The sequence below is a fragment of the Lactuca sativa genome, chromosome 6, assembly GCF_002870075.4.
Source record: "Lactuca sativa cultivar Salinas chromosome 6, Lsat_Salinas_v11, whole genome shotgun sequence".
In the NCBI taxonomy this organism is placed as follows: Eukaryota; Viridiplantae; Streptophyta; class Magnoliopsida; order Asterales; family Asteraceae; genus Lactuca; species Lactuca sativa.
This window is the reverse complement of record NC_056628.2, coordinates 28,202,561-28,215,004: the sequence shown is the minus strand read 5'-3', so window position 1 is coordinate 28,215,004 and position 12,444 is coordinate 28,202,561. Positions and strand designations below refer to the sequence as shown.

Genomic DNA, 12,444 nt, shown 5'->3' with positions numbered 1-12,444 from the left:
ATCCTTTTACATGGGTAGGAATATAATTAGAAATAAAAGATAGAATGATATTTAATTTTTTTTTATAGCGTGGAGTACAATTAATTCGGTTTGTAAATCTAATTCATAGATTGAGAGTGTAGTGGTTGATTATTGTAATATCAATTGTGGAGTTTTGGTTTTTTATCAATTCAGTTACGCCTTGTTTTTGAGTTTTTTTTGTAAATTCTTTAAGGAAAGAGAATAAAAATTTTAATAGAAAGAAAGGAAGGTGAAAGAAAATATTCATTATTCTGTGTTCCTGAGTTCGAAGAAAATGAAAGAAAAATTTTTAGTTTTTATGTTCCCGAGTTAGGAGGAAAAAGAAAATAAAATTTAAAATTTTTCTTTCCCTCACTTTCTTCCCAAATCCATTTAATTTGGGAGGAAAATTTGGAAGGAAAATATGACTCCAAAATTCTTCCTCTCCCCTCACTTTCCTCCTATTAATGAAACTCGGGAGCACGATTTTCTTTCGACACCCCTCACTTTCGCTCCGTATCCTCTCATTTCTCTCCTTAAATGGAACTCGAAAACAAGGCGTAATTACTTATTAGGTGTTGCTTAAATTATTAACTTTATTTTTGGATTTTGGTCAATATGATTTGTAGGAGATCTAAGTGAATTTAGAATATTTTTCTAAATAATGGCAAATTGTAAGTTCCCTTGTTTCGGTTTTTTTATTATTATTTTGAAAATTACGAGTTAAAAATTTTTGAATTGTGAATTGTGAATTGAGAATTGCACATTCACAATGCAAACCTTTTTTAATCTAAAATATCAAATCATAATTATTTAATTGTTCTAAAAATGGAAAATTAATTATCAAAATTATGTGCATTATATGTTCGAAAAAAAAAAATCATATTTACATAACAAAATACCAAATATAATTAATAGATAGATATAAAAAAGTAGCAATTTAATGTCCATAGACGAACTATTTATGCCTACCTATGAACAGAGGACTCATAAGTCATAAATAAAGAGTAGTTGGGTATGTAAGAATGACAGTTAAAGTTTGTTATTTTGTAGACCGAGAAGCGTCGTTTACATTTAGGCCAAGTTATTTAATAAAATATTTCATTGCATGCTACTTTCGGATTTTATTTAAATAAAACAACTACACCAAAACCAAATATTGTATTCACCTACGTACTTGAAACAAAATAACATATCATAAATGTCAAGAGGACCTTCAGTTTATGTTGTATAACACATAAATTAAGGATATTTATCATAATGACTAAAAAAGTAACCATTTTTTCTATAAAATTCTTAAACGATGAAGTTCAAAAATATGAATTTTCGAATTCCTTTGATTTTTTCAAACTCTATTATTGTGATGCTCCATTTAAAGTTATATGATTTGTTTACCAAAAGTCATCCACTTTGCAGATCTTCTTCAAAACTTCTTTTTGTATTCTTTGTAAATGGTATGTTATATGAAGAACATGTTATAAAAATTTGTTTGATACTACTTTTATTCAAATGTTTTGTATAATTCAAGTAAGTTTTTCTCTTATTTATTAAAGTTGAGAAATTTAAGCTATCAAAGAGCATGGTCGAATATACGTATTGCCTTTTCAAAAATGAAAAACAAGTTCAAAAATCATGTAAAAGAATATGTTTGAATATGAGAATATGAAGAACTAGTTCTTAAGTCATCTAAAGAACATGTTCCTAAATGAAAAACAAGGTCAAAAATAATCTATAGAAAATGTTAAATAATGAAGAACAAATTCTAAAGTAATCTAAAAACATGTTTAAAAATGGAAAACAAGTTCAATATTTATGAAGGCTTAGCATGTTATTAATCTTTTGTTTCTATCAAAAAATTACTTTTTTCGTGTTTTGAGTGATCATAAAACCAAGAGAAAAGAATATGAAGTCTAAGATGTCCATCTCTACAACATAAAACTCTTAGTGATCCTTACTTCCATCAACCACATGAGTTGAAAAACTCTTAGTGATCCTCGTTTGTCATCGTACTTTGCCAAGTTGTGGTGCTGGTAGGAAATCCAATAAAAAGCTTCAAGGATTGAGGGAAACCTCCTTGAATACGATTCGGTGGTCATGATGGTTTCTCCTTTTTGAAGACATCCTGATATGCCATGGTTGTCTGAGTGGAACTTACATTGTTGCTGAAATGGCATGTGAATTTGTCTGTCAATTGCTCCTAGTTGTAGATGTTGTTGGTTGCTAGGATTTTGAACCATCTCTGCGTCAAGCCTTCTAATGTGGCTTAAAAGTGTATACACCAAAACCTTCAATCTAGCTTTAAGGATTATATGTAAAGCTAATGAGAAACACAAGTACTATGTTGCATAACTTGTATAAACACTTTATTGAAGTAAAATAACTCAAAAACTCTAATCTCTGAAAAAACGATTACAGGAACCTAACATTTGTATATAATGAACAGAAAAACATATCATAATATAACTAGGATTCATGTTATCTAACAAAACTTTGCATGTAAAGATTTCTTATGGCTCAAGGAAAACTATGGAACCTTGGACAACACTCCAAGGCTTGGACAACACCCCAAGTAATAAGAATCTAATTAGAACATGCCAAAGTAGCCATATACGACTCATACATTCGCTAACAATCACCCCTTGAATTTTTTAGTTGAGGGTAATTCTTGCATGCCAAGCAACAATCTCATTTTTGTGAAGCTTATTCGAGCTAAGGCCTTCATATGTGGATCTGCATGTTGCTTGTCTCCCGAAATATGTTCCACTGAAACTTGCTTGTTTTCAACACGCTCTCGAATGAAGTGGAATCAACTATGGATGTGTTTTCTTCTTCCATGAAAGACAAGATTATTTGATAACATAATTGTTGATCTGTTGTCTATGCAAGTTAGCACATTTTGTTACTTCATTCCTGTCAGCTTAGCTAACAACTCCCTTAACTAAACTACCTGAAATGCAGCTACAGTACCTGCCATGAACTCTGCTTCACACAAGGATAATGCTATTGTATCTTGCTTGTAGGAGCACCAAGTGATAAGTGAGTCACCAAGGTGGAAAACATGTCATGTAGTACTTCTACCATCATCTATATCGACATTATGATTGTTATCATTATAACCTAGCAAGGTTGTGACATCCCCAATTTTCATAGTCCGGAAAGACTTTTTTATTTATGTTTATTTTAAATCAAAGTGATATTTATAAATGCGGAATTTGTCTCCTAAAGAGTATTTTAGAAGAAAATGTTTTTCATTGATTACTAAAAACTTGGGATGTCATAACTGATACAAATCATAAACATAAACGTAATTATTACGAGCCTTACATTAATTTATGGTACTAATGGCCTAAACTCCTCAAATCTATTAGTGGAATCTACATTTATACCGTAACATGTGATATAAAGAAACTGAGTGGTTCAAGCTTGGGAGCATGGTGAGCACATAGGGTTATTTAACCCACAATATTTTAATTATTTATTTTTCACAATAAACAAATAATCCCGATTACCCATTCCTATTATTCTTACTCTCTAATCCCTAAACACTGGTTTTAAGAGACATACCCTAAAGGATCTCTGTGAGTAGACAATATTGTTTTGGGCAATCTGTAGCAATATGTTTCAACAAGGCAACCCTGAGGGGATAGAGTACCCAAACGAAGAACTTTCCTTTTCCTTAAAAAGTATGATCGTCAACACCTATAGGTGGCGAACCTGTTAGTGTTCCACTGAACTACCTAGAATAGTCAGTGGTTGTCACTTATATTATGTTAGATTACTAGTCCCGGTAATATAATGTGTGGCCTCTCACTATTATTTTGTTTTCTCAAAAACAATGCACCCACTGTTAAAGTGGATACCTCAGAATTTGGGCAGCGATTCGCCATAGCACCTTGATGTAACCTAGGTACGATTATTACTAAGTCTTATTATGATATTTCTCATGACTAATGGTAGTCTAGATACCTTAAAAATCCCAATGTTTACATCAAGATCTATCAAGTAAGGAATAACCAGGTAGGATCATATCGGAGGTAGGGTCCGTTCGATATACAGACTATACTGTTTGGAAATCCTACTTTAATAAACTCACTAAATCCAACCTAGACATTATCCCCATAAGTAGATCAATCAGTATAATGACTTGGAATCACTAATTAATCTTATTTATAGGTTCACAATAACGACTATGAACGTAAATATAAGTTGTAGCTTAATTTATGGAGATTTTAGCAAAAACCGGGAAATTACGTGGGAAAAATCCCGACATGAAAGCTTCTATTTTTCGGACCCTCGGACGCACTAGAGGCCCACTACTGACCAATGAAAACCCCTAAAATTAGACCTAAAGAAATTTGGAGGTTTTGAGAGATTTTATAAGTTTTTGTGTGGAAATGAAATGAAAAATGGAGGTATATATATATATATATATATATATATATATATATATATATATATATAGGTTGCCGAGAGGCGCGTCACGCTCTCTTGTCGTGCTGGCCCCTCCCAATCGATGTCACGTGTCCGATTTCTCTTGGGCCACCTCCTATTCTTCTAGAACATGCCACATGTTGGGTTATTGTAACGCCACATGTCACAACCATATGGTGTCATGTCATCATGTCTCTTGGAGGAGATGGGCGGCCGACCATGCCACGTTGCACACTCCGGTGCTGCCACGTCATCATCTCAATGTATTTCCCATAGATCTTTGAACAACCATAACTTCACATACGAGCTCCATTTTCAATGCTCTTTATATCTCTAGAATCCTCTCGGCAAGCTCTACAGCCTTCATTAAGGTCCAATCATCTAATTCTCTCTCTAACTAAAATTCATATTTGTTAAAGTTCGTGCAAAATTCATAACTCCTTCATACAAACTTCGTTCTCGACTGTTTTTTTATCGACGGGTTCATATTCACAAGATCTTCAATTCTTTTTTAGATTGTTTCACATACTCTATATGAACTTTCTCGGTTTAATGACTATTATGACTTTTGTTTAGATTACTTAGGCTAATAAGCAATCTATCAAAAAGTCATTTGTTACAATACATAGAGTCATGTCAGTTTAATTGCAAAAGTTCGAAGAAGCATAACTTCTTTATACGAAGTTGGATTTCAGAGTTCTTTATATGTATAAAATCCTTGTCACATATACTATAACTTTGATTAAGATTATTTATCCTAAATAATCTTCTACAAAAATGTCTTTTTTTTATAGCTTAGTATATTTTAATTGTCTAGCCCGAATATACGGGTGTTACAAGGCTCATATCTTTACTTTGTTTATATATAATCCCAAAAGGTGTTGTACCACACAAGTAAAGAATAATTTGCTTAATAGTGTGTGCATGAGATTATCTTGGACTTTGCATGTAACAACTAACTACTCCAAATGAATATGATAAATCGGGACGAGTGTGCAAGAGATATCATAAGCAACCCACAAGTTTTTTATAATGGGTTGCTTCAACTTCAGGCTCATCTTCAGCTTTAGACAATATTAGTCCTGGCTCCATAGGACATTGAGTTGATTTACAATCTTCCATACCAGCTTCTTTTAGTATTTCATGGCATAACTCTTTTGATTTACCTTTACATAATCGTTTTCTTGCAATACTTCAATACCCATGTAGAAAGTTAGTTCACCAAGGTCCGACCATTCAAATTGCAATGCCATAAATTTCTTAAATTGGTTTATGAACTCTAGACTTGTTCCCATCACGAATAAATCATCTACATAAACCACAACATTTATATATTCTCCTTTTGAAACCTTTCTATAAACCGCATTTTCTTGCAAGCATCATTGAAAACCATATTTTTCAATGTATTATTAAGCTTCAAACTCCAAGCTCTTGGAGATTTTTGAAGACTGTATAAGGCTTTAGCCAATTTGTAGAATTTCATTTCTTCACCTTGATTCACGAAATGTTCCGGTTGGCTAACGTACATTTCTTCTTTTAAGTCGCCATACAAGAACGTCGGTCCCTTCCCTTTGAAATCAGATGTACCTAAAAAGTGTAAGCCATGAAACCGTAAGCACAAAGCTTAGTGAGTTCCCTAAAATACCACATACCATACATAACATCGGGACCCCACCCACATATCGAGGGCCGCCCACATCATGGGCCTCGCCTACTTAACGGGCCCCACCCACATAATGGGCCCCGCTTAGCATATAATGCAAGAGTCACAAAGAAACCTAACATCATACATAATATAGTGAGAAGGCTCACTTTGCATACGTAGTCAACAACTAATAGCTCTCACAGTTAATGAATCGGGTGCTATACACCTCCTAACAAACCATACATGGTAGACCCTTGGTCTACCTTCTAAAACTAGCCAAATGGCCACAGGTCAATCAAGTTAAAGTAAATCCAATTTCATCTAGTCATTCCAGTCTAAAGATCAGATCTAGTCATTCCCAAGCTTCTGATGGATAAAGTTTCCAATTTTATCCATTAAGACATTCCAATAAGTCAAGATATCTAAACCTAGGTCCTAAGATAATTAAAGGCATAAACTAATCCATTAAACACTTAGTCACCCTAGTCACAAGTCCATAACTTCCAGAAGGATTTTCTACACCCAAATCATCATAAAATTTGGTGCTGTATATACATGCATGTCCAGTGTTTGTCTCTTAACTAGGTCAAGACATGGAAGAAATGAACTCAAACTTGTGCGTGAGACCAAATACGACATAAGACCCTTAATCTAGAGCATATAACCTCCAAAGTGTAAAACTTGGATCCTGGTATGTATTTAAATTACTATTTATTCAAATTATAAGAGCAACTCGACGAGTTGGAAGCCTTAAAATCTTCGAGTAGGATCATATGGGTCACGTGATTTAAGTAACCTACTCGACGAGTTGAGAGACCTCAACTCGACGAGTAGGCTAGCAGCAGGGAAACCCAAATTTCCAAGGTTCTACACCCTATTTAAAGGACTTAATCTTTCCCCACCAGCCCTCATCAGCCTCCTTAAAACCCTTAATCGTATTGTGAGCTCCTTGTTGAGAAACTAGAGGTTTTGAGTGGATTTTTGTGTGTTCTTGTGCTTGGTGAAGGACTTGGAAGAACTAGAAGGTCATTGAGCTTGAGGAGAAGCACTAGATCTGGGATCTCGACCGTCTCAGGAAACTTTCTAAGGTAAAAAGTCTCAAACTTGATGAATAATATCTTAGATCTATATTAGTGTTGTTTTATGGATCTTTTTGACCCCATTGTTGGAGCATGCAAACCTTCATAGTCCTGATGCTAAAAACTCCAATTCTCAGTGTTATTTGGTCCTTAGATTCATAAAAACGGTCCTAAACCTGTTCTTGTCCAAGAAAAGATCATATCCATAGAAGTAGGTTGCTATATATCGGGATTGGGTCCATTTGAGGCATGTAAAGCCATCGAGTTGTCGACTTTACAGATGTATACCATGGAAACAATGTAGATACATATTCTGGAATCTGAGATCTGAGGGAAGGGCTTAATAGACTAAAAACTTTGAGGAACTCGACGAGTTCATGGAGGAACTCAACGAGTTGGGTCGAACATTCTCGATTCTGTTGAAGGAACTCGACGAGTCCACAAGGGAACACGACGAGTTGTACTGGGAAAGTCTCATTTCTGTTGAGAAAGAGAAACTCAATGAGTTGTAGGAAAACTCGACAAGTTAGATCGCGATTTCATGATTCTGTGATTCATGGGAACTCGACAAGTTGAAGGGTAAGCTTGACGATTTGAGTCAACTCGGAGTGTTGACTTTGACTTGACCAGAGTTGACCCTTAAGGGTTATGAGTATGGAATGGTATCTAAGGGGTTGTTTTGGTACAAGGAGCAAGTAGAGTTAATTCCAAGCAGAGAAGTTTCAGCTATCATCCGACAGTGAGGTGAGTTTCCTCCTGGTTTGAACGGGTCGAAGGCACCAAGGTCGCCTTGTATATGTTATGTATGTTGATTAGTAGCTGAGTGTGGGCGAGGCCCGTATCTCATAGCATTATTTGAGTACGGATATAAAATTGATTGATAGATTGGTTATAATTGTTGTATGTGTGATACTTTTAAGTGTGCTTAGTAGTTGAGTGTGGGCAAGCCCCGTATCTCATAGATAGCTGAGTGTGGGCGAGGCCCGTATCTCATAGATAGTTGAGTGTGGGCGAGGCCCGTATCTCATAGTTAGTTGAGTGTGGGTGAGGCACGTATCTTATACTTAGCAGAGTATGAGCGAGGCACGTATCTCCTAGTTAGCCGAGTGTGGGCAGGGCCCGTATCTCCTTGAGTGTGGGTGGGGCCCGTATCTCCTAGTTTCATGATTATGTGTATGGTATGTGGTAGTTTGGGGGAAATTCACTAAGCTTCGTGCTTACAGTTTTCAGTTTTGGTTTTAGGTACTTCTGGTAGCAAAGGGAAGAGCTCGGGATGACTGCATTGCACACACCACGATGTTTAGCCTGGGATGTTTACTATGATGTGTTGATATGATACTCTGATTTGATACAATGATTTATGTTTTTAGTCGGAATGGTTTTGAGAACTATGGTTTATTTTATAATTAAAAAACTGAAAATTTTTGGTCATGATTATTGGGATATTACACAAAGGATCTCAAGGATCCATAAAGTTGCCAACTTTATGGAATCTAATCCTTCAAACTTCCACAACATGGAGAAAGAGGGATAATGAGCCTAGCTCTAGAAGCATCCAGGAAAATTATTATCATTAACCGATAAAGGTTGAGGTTGAGCGCCTCTGCTTAAGCATGTAGGTTTGAGTGAAAAAAAAGTGAGGTAAATGTAAAGAAAAAAAAAGAAAAAGAAAAGAGAGAATCACGAGAAAAGTGTGAAGAATTTTGGAGCAAGTAAAGTGAAGATCAAAAGATCAAAATTCCAAGAAATTCAAAAGTTGACGATACCAGAAATCAAATCAACAAAGGTGGTGAGTTCAAAGAAATCAAAGATCAAATGTCAAAGAAATGAAGAATTCCAAAAGAGCTCCATAGTGGTATCAATGATTGTAATTCTAGATTATGTATGCTTAGGTTGCTCAACTAAAAATACCTTGAGGATAAGGAGGTTTTCTGAGGATGGATTCGGAGGGTTGCATAAAATTAGCATTGTTCGGAAAAAGTGGGCGAGTGTTTATGAAGATTGTGAGTATTTAAAGTATGGGGGGGGGGGGGGTACTTTAGGAATATTTTAGACATAAAGGCATGCGTTGAGGTTTTGGCATAATGGCTGAACTAGAGTCGGATTGTTCTGTGTGGTGTTAGTAATTAAGAATTAAGTTTAAATTTGCTTGAGGGCAAGCAAAGCCTAAGTGTGGGGTATTTTGATATTGCCATATTTATACTTATTTTTAGGCAATATTTAAGTATATTTTTATTAATAAATTGATAATATGTTAGAATAATGATACTTATGACTTTAAATTGTTATTTTCAGTCAATATAAAGGATTTTCGAAGAAAGGGACCAAAAGTGCCAAAATGTGGAACATGGGAGGTTTGAAAGACAAGAAAATAATAAATTCACGATAAACACTTAATTCACGACGTGGCGGTGAAGCCCACGACGTGGCACAGGTGTTCCAGAAGATAAACATCGCGACGCGGAGGATTTCCTTGAAGGATACGGATTGCTTGAAGCCCACGACGTGGCGCATCTGGCCACGACGTGGCGCGGGTTTTTGAGGATTATATAAGTCCTCCTGATTATTACGAAAGAGAGAAGCTTTTGGCAGAAGAAAAGAGTTCCAGGAGACAATTAAGAGCGAAAGAAAGGTTCTGGAAGAGGGTTTTCAACACCAAAAGAAGTAAAGGTTTATATTTTAGTTAAATAAGAACATGTCTTTCATTATTTTTAGTTGTGTTGGTTTAATTGCTATGATGAGCAGCTGAATCTAGCTACTCTTGTTTAGCTAGATGAAGCTTTAAACTTATGAATAGTTATATGCTTATGGATTAAGTTTAGTTGTTAAAAATTGCTTGTGTTTGATTCGTATAACCTAGCATGCTATTATTTGTTTATCTATTTGCTTGATTGCATGTTCTGTGTAGCTTAGTGACCATTAAACTGCATGAACCTGTTTACCTAATAATTTAGTGAACATTGAATTGTTAGAGCTAGGATTGACCAATCTTAGTTAGTAATTAGAATGAATAAAGCTTAGCTGTGCTAGAGAACGTGTATTGTGATCATAATTGCGTTTATACAACAAATCTTACATAGCATATTTACATTCATAATTAGTTTTGTGTTTAATTATGTGTGAACATACATGGTTTGACATGAATTAGTTAATTATTGGTAAGTTAGAACTAAATTACTAATACAACTAAAAACCAACTTAATAATCCGTAATCATTAGCTAGCCATAAGGGAGAAGTGGATTCAAACTAAACAAGAGTGTGTTTTTATTTATTGAATTTGATTTAAGTTCATCTGATCTTGTAAAATCAGATAAAAAACCTTTTAAAATTGTTAATAAATTAGGTTAATTTAATAGTAAGTAAATTAATTAGAACACCGTTCCCTGTGATCGACACCCGACTTACCCAAGCTATACTGTAATCTAACTAGGTACACTGCCTATAAATGCATAGTTAGTTAAGTTTGTTAGGTTATAAATATTAAAATTAGTGAGTACTTTTGTGCACATCAAGTTTTTGGTGCCGTTGCCGGGGAACGGCTTAGTTTTTAGCTCATTTATCTGCATTAAATTAATCGATCCTTCTTGTGGAGTAAAAACCCACAAAAAGTTAATCTTTCAGCAAAATAATTTTCCTGTTATTCACAGAGTCCACGACGTGGCACTACTCTGCCCACGACGTGGACAGTTAAAAACTAGATTTTTTTTAATTTGAAATTAGTTTTTCTTATTTTAGTTCAGTTTTACGTTTTTTTTAGTTTAGCAAGTTGCAGGAGTTCATGACCAGAAGTTCAAACACACACTTGGTGCCACCACTTTAAGACCCCGAGTCTGCACTTCACAAGAAAAAGACGCTCTTGCCAGAATTGAAGTCAGCTTTTCCTAGGAAGTCGGGAAAGAAGACAGGAGAGTCAAGTTCATCAGCAAAGCACAAGAGCAATCTTGAGCATTTGGATTATACACCCGTCCAAACTGAGTCCGAAAGCGATACCGAGCCAGAATTTGAAGAACACACGAGCGAACCCGAGAACGAGCCAAGGAACGAGATGTCAGCGATCGAGGAAATGTCCATGGGAGCTTACAAGAAGCGGATCTGAGAAGATGTGGGTCCCGGTTTAGTCCAACCCGCAATACCTGCCACTGCCACATTCGAGCTGAAGGGACACATATTGACCGCACTGAAGGACATCCCATTTTTCGGGAAAGATCATGAGGATGCTTTTAAGCATCTAGATGAAGTCAATGACATTGCGGATTACTTCAATGTCCCAAATATCAACAGAAACACAGCCTTGCTTAGGATGCTTCCCATCACTTTCAAAGGAGCTGCTAAGGAGTGGTTGAAAGCACTCCCACCGGGTACAATCACCACTTGGGCTCAAATGCGTGAGCAATTCCTGGACCAGTTTTGCCCGCCATCCAAGATAGCGAAACTCAAGAAGGCAATAGCCAACTTTGAGCAACAGTCGGGGGAGTCACTATACGAAGCATGGGAGCGGTACAAGGGCTTGCTCAGAAATTGCCCTCAACATGACCTAAGTGTGCAGCAAGAGGTGTCAATCTTTTATGACGGGGTCAATGTGATGACAAGACAACTCCTTGATTCTCAAGGACCGTTGACAAAGAAAAATCCAAGGGAGGTCAAGGAGCTAATTGAAGAATTCGCGAAACACTCTCGCGAATACCACAACCCAAGGCAAGATGGAATCAAAGGCGGTGGAGGGGCCCAAACTGAAGAAATTGCAGCTATCATGGCCATGCTGAATAACATGGATCGCAGGATAACACAAATGGACCAGTCGATACATGCCATAAGAGTGGGGTGCGAGAGATGCAGTGGTCCACACTTGACCAAGGACTGCAATATAGATGAGTTTGGGAACAGAAAAGCTCAAGTGTGCTACTCTAGTGGGGATAAGTTTGATGAGGACTGGAGGAAACCGAAGAAGGAGTGGCTGCCATATGAAGAATATAAGAAGCAAAAAGAAGAGAAATATAGGCAGACAGGTCGAGGCCTTTATCAAAAGGAGCAGCCACCAGCCGAGAAGAAACCCGACCTAGAGACCATTTTGATGAAGTTTATGGAGGCTTCGGAAAAGAGACACGATGCCACTGATTCCGCAATTTTGGAACAACAAACTTTGATAAAGAACCAGCAAGCCTCCATCCATAACCTTGAAGTACAATTTGGTCAAATAGCCACTCTAGTTCATGAAAAATTGTCCCCAAAGAATCCCGAAGTAAAGACCCAATCTCATGTAATGGCCATCGATACTGAAGAAGATGCAA

At 36.2% G+C, this 12,444-nt stretch overlaps 1 non-coding gene across 1 annotated transcript; it reads right to left on the bottom strand.

The window, feature by feature from the left end:
• Window positions 1-11,585: 11,585 nt before the first annotated feature.
• Window positions 11,586-11,692, bottom strand: LOC111895227 (small nucleolar RNA R71). The gene has a single exon (XR_002851495.1). It is a non-coding gene; the product is annotated as a small nucleolar RNA R71 (small nucleolar RNA).
• Between the last annotated feature and the right edge of the window lie 752 nt (window positions 11,693-12,444).